This window comes from Lactuca saligna, chromosome 4 (genome assembly GCF_052625555.1).
Source record: "Lactuca saligna cultivar CGN05327 chromosome 4, ASM5262555v1, whole genome shotgun sequence".
Classification (NCBI taxonomy): Eukaryota; Viridiplantae; Streptophyta; class Magnoliopsida; order Asterales; family Asteraceae; genus Lactuca; species Lactuca saligna.
The window spans coordinates 9,839,922-9,846,713 of NC_136420.1; positions in this window are offsets into that span (position 1 = coordinate 9,839,922).

Here is a 6,792-nt window from a genome sequence, read left to right on the forward strand (position 1 = left end):
ATCCGAAGCCCCAAGAATCCCGAAGAGCGTTATTCCCGAGCCGAAGGCCTGCCCGCGAGGAGCCCGGTTTTGTGAAGATCTTCCAGATCTACGGAGAAACACCTCTTCTGCAAGCCGTAGTGCTGCCCGATCATCTTTTGATCAAGTGAGTGTGTAGTTATTTTCATTCCAACGCAATATTATGAAGTATTTCCTATAAAATACGTGTTATGTGTATATATTTGGTTGTTATACGTGTGAGTGTATATTCACTCTCTTCTATCTTATAGATATGATGTATTCTCTATGAAATACGTGTTATGTGTGTATGCCTCATCTGTTATGTGGAATATGTATTGCTTAAAGCATGTTATACAGGTTTTTAAACTATGTATAAAAACGTATATTTTTATCTACTAATATGTTGGGTAGAACATGGGTGGATAATTGGTGTGTAATAAACAGATGAGAGGCCTCGGTGTTATTGGTGTTATTCTAGTCATTCAGCAGAGTATGGATGATGACCACGGACTATTCTAGACTGTCCTGTGGAACACTAGCAGGCTCATTACCTGTAGGTGTTGTGAACGACGTGTTCACCGGTGTACTCTATCCCCCACATGGTTGCCTTTAGGACACTTATTGTTGAGGAAGCCCCTCTGCAGTGATGTCCGTCCCAATGAAAAATCCTGAAATAAGTTCCTTATAATAGACGTTATTTTTAGGAACGTAAGGTGAGGATAACGGGAATGGGTAATCGGGTTTATTGTTGATTGTTGAAATTAAATATAATTATTGTGGGTTGAAAACCCTATATGCTCACCAGGCTCCCAAGCCTGACCCACTCAGTTGATTTATTTTACAGGAAGTGGCGCAAGAGCTTAAGATGGGCGAACATCAAGTTGTTTTGTTTACAAGTCTGTATATGTATATATTTGTTGAATGACTTGTAATGCTATCGTTTATGCTTTATGATTTGTATCGGAACATGACATCCCGACTTTTGATTATGAAATGAAATTATATTTCTTTATGAAATGTTTTGATAAATATCTATTTTATCATGTTTTGTTTTTGGGAACAAATTCCGCATCTCTTTTAAAATTAAAAGGATTTACTCTGAAAATTATTTTAAAAAGCATAAATGAAATCGGTCTTTTCTGGCCGAGATTTTGGGGATGTCACAGTTGGTATCAGAGCATTAGTTTAAGCGAATTAGGAATTTGTAGGATTTCTAAACTTAAACTTAGCATTCTAAGTGGAGATTGCGAGGTGTGTGTCTGTTGGATCTTAGACACAAGCACTAGTTTATTTTAGGAAAGTTGCCTAAAATGCTTTTATGTGCTAAATGTTATATGTTGCCATATATGATATTATTTGTTCGGATCTACGGTTTGTTGCCAACCGGATCTGAAGGTTTATGTGTTTAGGATTCTAGGCGTATGTATACAATATTAGAAGTAGCATGTAATCGTTTGGAGTAATAAGGTGAAATTATTCGGTGTATAGATCAAAATGGTGAGAACAAGAAGCGGAGTTGGAAATGCTAATGAAAACAGGAATCAACCGCCTGTAATCGAGCAAGTACCTGTCGTAGCTGCTGCACCTGAGCCGATAACAATGGCTGGTGTACAAATGATGATTCAAATGATGTTGGATCGTCAGATTGAAGAAACAAGACGCCTGCTTAGGCAGAATCGTGAAGAACCGTCAATTCAAGCGGAAGAGCCCGAGGAGAATGGAGGGCAGTCTGAAGGAGAAAACTTTAGTGGGATCATTGGTCAAGACGAACAACCAGTATGGAGGAAATGATGGTCGTAGGTGCAAGTATAAGGATTTCATGGCATCCAAACCACCATGCCTATCCGGAAGCCCGACGCCGGTGCAAGTTATGGACTGGGTCTCCGAAATGGAGACTATGTTTGAAAGTTGCGAATGCAGCAACAGGCAGAAGACCGCTCTTACGATCCCTCTGCTAAAATCTGGCGTGTTAAGTTGGTGGAAGCTGTTAGCTGACTCTATGCCCAAGGGAGAAGCAAGCAAAATGTCTTGGGAAGACTTTCTGGAACAACTAAAACTGCAATACTACTCCGAGCAGGACCTTCTGGAAATCAGTAATGAGTTTCAGAATTTGAAGAAAGGGAAATTGAGCGTTACTGAATACGCTACAAGTTTCACGGAAAAGATGAAGTTTATCCCATATTTGGTGCCTACAGAACTCTCTAAGGTCAACAAGTTTGCCCTTGGACTACCAGCGGACTATGGTCCAATGGTTAAGCAAGCGACCACATTGAAAGCCGCCATCTGGGCTGCTAGAAATGTTGAGACCCAGATCAGGGAAAAAGGTCTAGAAAGGTCAGAGGTTGGTGAGAAAAGGAAAATCGATGGATTTTCAGGGTCCAGCAAGAAAAGTAAATTCTCGAAGTCTAGTTCGAGAGGAAGTGGAGGAAAGGTAGAGGCGAAATGGTGCGACAAGTGCAAGAAGAAGCATCATGGGAAGTGTGGCGGGGAAACCACATGCTTCAAGTGTGGAAAGCCAGGGCATTATGCCAACGACTGCACTTTCACCAAGAATGTTTGTTATGGTTGTGGTGAGGAGGGGCACATCTCAAGGGATTGTCCGAAAAAGAAGGAAGCATCAAGACCCAACATTCCGCCAAAGCCAAGGGCGAGAGCATTCCAGATGACACTGGAAGCTGCTAAAGATGAAGCTGATGTCGCTTCAGGTACCTTTCTCGTTAACAAATTGCCTGCCCAAATTTTATTTGATTCTGGAGCCAACTACTCCTTTATATCACATGAATTTGGTAGAAAACTAGCTTTGCCTATTGTGAGACTAGATAATGCTTTATTAGTCGAAGTTGCTAGTGGCAAGATTGTACCTGTTAGCCATCGTATGAAAAACATATTAATTGATTTGAATGGGAATAAGTTCCACGAGGAATTATTACCTATAGAACTTAATGGTTTCGACATCGTTTTGGGAATGGATTGGCTTAGTGCCAATGATGCCGAAATTTTATGCAAGAAGAAAATAGTGAAAGTGAATTCGCCTGGAAAGGAATCGTTTATGGTGTATGGAGATAAACGCAGAGTAAATTCTGGAATCATTTCCCTAATGAAAGCCAGAAAGTGTTTGACCAAGGGATGTACATCATATTTAGCATTCGTGATCGATGCTAAGAAGGAAAAGAAGGTGATGCAAAATATTCCTGTTGTGTGTGATTATCCGGAAGTATTTCCCGAAGATCTTCCTGGATTACCGCCCGATCGACAAGTAGAATTTCGTATTGACTTGTTGCCCGGAACAACGCCAATTGCAAAAGCACCTTATCGATTAGCACCGACGGAGATGAAGGAGCTAATGATGCAACTTCAGGAGTTATTGAACAAAGGTTTCATTAGACCTAGTTCATCGCCCTGGGGAGCTCCGGGGTTATTCGTAAAGAAGAAAGATGGAAGCATGAGGATGTGCATTGATTACCGAGAGCTTAATAAGGCAACAATAAAGAATAGATATCCGTTGCCGAGGATTGATGACCTATTCGATCAGCTACAAGGTTCAAGTTATTTCTCAAAGATTGACTTGAGGTCAGGATATCATCAGCTAAAAGTAAGAGAGCAGGATATAGAGAAGACTGCATTCAGAACCCGATATGGACACTATGAGTTTTTGGTTATGTCATTTGGACTAACCAATGCTCCCGCAGCATTCATGGATTTAATGAACAGGGTTTGTAATCCGTTCCTTGATAAATCTGTGATAGTTTTCATTGATGACATTCTGATTTATTCAAAAAGCCAAGAGGAGCATGGCAGACACTTGCGAGAAGTTTTGGAAGTCTTGAAGAAGGAGAAGCTGTATGCGAAGTTCTCCAAATGTGATTTTTGGATTCGAGAAGTCCAATTCTTGGGTCACGTGGTCAACCAAGAAGGTATAATGGTTGATCCAGCAAAGATTGAAGCTGTAATGAAGTGGGAACAACCAAAAAGTCCCACGGAGATTCGAAGCTTTTTAGGATTAGCCGGATATTACCGAAGGTTTATCCAAGGCTTTTCTTCGATTGCTAGTCCATTAACAGCTTTGACCCACAAAGGAGCTACTTATGCTTGGAGTGATAAGCATAAAGAAGCATTCGAGAAGCTAAAGAAGAAACTATGCGAGGCACCGATACTTTCTCTACCCGATGGAGTTGAAGACTTCACTGTTTATAGCGATGCGTCTGGTGTTGGATTGGGTTGTGTTTTGACCCAAAGAGATAAGGTGATCGCATATGCATCTCGACAGCTGAAAGAGCATGAAAAGAACTACCCGACTCATGATTTGGAGTTGGCAGCGGTAGTTTTCGCTCTGAAAATATGGAGGCATTACCTCTATGGCACGAAGTGCAAACTTTTCACTGATCATAAGAGTCTCCAATATCTCTTTAGTCAGAAAGAATTGAATATGAGGCAACGACGCTGGCTGGAACTACTCAAAGACTACGACTGTGAGATACTTTACCACCCCGGTAAGGCCAATGTTGTTGCTGATGCTCTCAGTCGGAAAGTCAATCTTGAAAAGCGAAGGCCAAGAGCGTTGAGAATAGAAGTTGTCTCAACCATTTTAGAAAGTATAAAGAAAGCTCAAGAGGAAGCTTCGGAGAAGAATGACCGGAAGGAGGAACGTTTGGGCAAAACGTTGGTGTTCGGTGTAAACAGTCACGGACTGAAGGTGTTCCAAGATCGGATTTGGATACCTAAGACAGGAGGAGTCAGAGATCTTCTGATGGAAGAAGCTCACAAGACCATGTACTCAATTCATCCCGGTAGCACTAAAATGTATAGGGACCTGAAACCCTATTATTGGTGGCCGACGATGAAGCTCGACATTGCGAAGTATGTGGCCGAGTGTGTGACTTCTGCAAGAGTCAAGGCACAACATCAGAAACCGTACGGGAGTTTAGAACCATTGCCTGTGCCTATGGGTAAGTAGGAAGACATTACTATGGATTTTGTCACTAAACTGCCCAGAACAAAGAATGGTCACGACATGATTTGGGTGGTCGTCGATCGATTCACTAAGAGTGCGCATTTCATAGCAGCCAATGAGAAATGGTCTATGGAAAAGCTTGCGAATTCTTATGTGAAGGAAATTGTGAGACTTCACGGTGTTCCGTTAACGATTGTGTCGGATCGTGATAGCCGTTTCACCTCACGATTTTGGAAAAGTCTACAAGAGGAATTGGGTACCAAGTTGTGTTTAAGTACAGCTTACCATCCGCAGACTGATGGTCAGAGCGAACGGACGATACAAACACTTGAAGATATGTTGAGAGCGTGTACCTTGGAATTCCTAGGTAATTGGGATGAACATTTACCTTTGGTAGAATTTTCCTATAATAATAGTTTTCACTCGAGCATAAAGATGGCACCTTATCAAGCCCTGTATGGACAGAAGTGTCGTACGCCGTCTTGTTGGCTTGAGGCTGGGGAAAAGCAGTTTATGGGGCCGGAGATAGTCCATCAAACTGCTGAAAAGTTGAAAATAATTAGGGAGAGAATGTTAGCAGCTCAGGATCGTCAAAAGAGTTATGCTGACAAAAAGCGAAGACCGATGACTTTTGAAGTTGGAGATTCGGTTTTGCTTAAAGTCTCGCCGTGGAAGGGACTTATAAGATTTGGAAAAAGGGGAAAGTTAAGTCCAAGGTTTATTGGACCGTTTAAAGTTCTTCAGAGGATTGGGAACCAAGCTTACAAGCTCGAACTACCAGAAGAACTGAATGGAATTCATAACACTTTCCATGTATGTTATTTGAGGAAGTTCACGGGAGAAGTTCCCGACATAATTCCACTTTCAGAGTTGAGGATCGATGAGAACAAAAGGTTGATTGAGGAACCGGAGGCAATTGTTGACCGAAAGACTAAGAAATTGCGACGTGAGATGGTGGAGTTAGTGCTTGTCCGATGGAAACACACGAATGGGCCAAATCTCACCTGGGAGACGGAGAGTGACATGATGAGTCGCTATCCACATTTGTTTGCTGGTGTGTGATTCCGGGGACGGAATCATTCTAAGGTGGAGAGAATTGTAATGCCCGTGTTTCTAGGCTTGCCATTTTTAGCAATGTAATAGTCTAGGTTAACCTTGTAACTCAACTTGAAATAATAAGAATGTATTATTTGTGAATTATTTGAATTATGTGATTTATGTGTGTATTTTCTTAATTTTTATAATTTAATAAATTAAGAATAAAATAAGCGTCAAAATTTAAGTGTGAGATAAGCCCGACATCTTTGCATAAAGTTGTAGTGGTCGAAACAAGGATTCCGGAGATATAAGGAATGCCAAAATCCGAGTTATAACGAAGAAGTTATGACATGTCGAAGTTTCGCGACAGAACCGACACGACGCCGAGTGACGTAAAATATGAATTTAAGATAGAGCGATATTTAGCCTTAGCGATCTAAACGAAAGTCGTAGATTTCGTTAAACCGAGAGCGTGCATAAAAGGAACGCCCAAATCTGACTTCGTATGAGGAAGTTATGATTTTATGAAGTTTCGACTTAGCAGTATACAGCCCGAATACTCGATTTGAGATCGAGCGGTTTTTAGCCGAAACAATCTAAATGAGAATCGAAGATCTTGTTGTTAGTAGCGAAGCAATGAAAAGTTAGGCGAGAACGGACGTCGGACGAAGAAGTTATGATTTTATAACGAAGTTTTCCTGTCCGAGCCTTCTAAAAATAAATAATAAAAATAAAAGTCAAAATTAGCCGACGGAGTCTAAATGAAAGTTGTAGAGTATGGTCTGACCTTCGCGTGGATATAA